Genomic DNA, 1,317 nt, shown 5'->3' with positions numbered 1-1,317 from the left:
AGCTGACTTCAATTTATTGATATAATTGACTATTTACATTCTTACAAAATGTAAACATTGAAAATTTGGAAGCCCATGGGGCGTATAGCCAAAGGAAATATGAAAATAAAATGGTTTAATATTGCATTGTCATCCATTTGTGAGCTATATTTCAAGTTTCAAGTCTCAAGCTCATTGGGTAGTTAAAATTGATTGCAAAAAATTTTAGCAAACAGACAAGAAATCGAACTAATAAAAACGTTATAAAATAACCAGAAAGAAGATCACTGTAATTTTTTTTTTTAATTAGTTAAATATAACATATAACAATTTGTAGGTTACACAAAGTACTGGAACTGACAGTAGGGGTAGCTTTTACACTGGTTTTTATTCAATAATTAACTAATTATTGATACTTCATAACGCTCCGAACATATCAATATCTGAACATAGCGTTATAAACATATCTTATATTACATTTTGTTGTTTTTATGCATTTACATTTCATACAAGCTTGTTCTCTTTAAGCTTGTAAAAAAAATAAATATATTAGTACAATCTTTGATGAGTGTGTTCTGTTTTTGTTTCAGGAACTGTGGTTTGTAAAGATTGCGAAGCTGTAGTATCTCGCAAAGATAAACTTATTCACCACAAGAAATTTGTGTGTCCAGCAACAAGGGTCAAAATTGCATCCGTTCCTTTTGTTCACAATCCTACAACCCATTCTTCAGCAGAAGAGCCAATGGACCAAGATGTTGACCAGCCCTCCAAGACTAAAAACAGCGTTAATCTTTCTACAAATGAGCCAATGGAACAAGACATCGAACAGCCCTCCAAGATTGAAAATAACGTCAATATTTCTACAGAGGAGCCAATGGCTCTGCCCATTGAAAGCCCTACCAAGATTGAAGATGACATACATGATTTTGTGGCCACAGAAAAGGCATTTCAATCCCGCCTAATAACTTATGAACTAAAACGTAAATTCAGCAAGAAATTCACGCTTTCACTTTTTTTAACATTTGTTTTTGACCATGTGACAAGCCTTTTACAAAAGGTACAGGAGACCTACAACTGTGTGAAGATAAACATTTTTCTAGAATGTGAGTTTATAAACACCCATGGAGAGACTTGTTTGAAGAACTTCAAAACAAACAATACACCACTGCTCAAGACCACGGATATTGAAAGTTTGTGCTCAGATCTGTTCCATAAACTAGTAAAAGAGAAAGAGGAATGTGATTTTAAAGGATCAGGCTGGTCGTTTGTAAAAGTTAAAAAATTTGAAATTCGTGTGAATAAGTACAACCCCTTAAAAGGAGCTTCTTACATACCTTC

This window comes from Macrosteles quadrilineatus, unplaced genomic scaffold, assembly GCF_028750875.1.
Source record: "Macrosteles quadrilineatus isolate MER2022 unplaced genomic scaffold, UCM_ALF_1.0 Scaffold_77__1_contigs__length_550361, whole genome shotgun sequence".
Classification (NCBI taxonomy): domain Eukaryota; kingdom Metazoa; phylum Arthropoda; class Insecta; order Hemiptera; family Cicadellidae; genus Macrosteles; species Macrosteles quadrilineatus.
Note: the sequence above shows the minus strand (reverse complement) of the source record.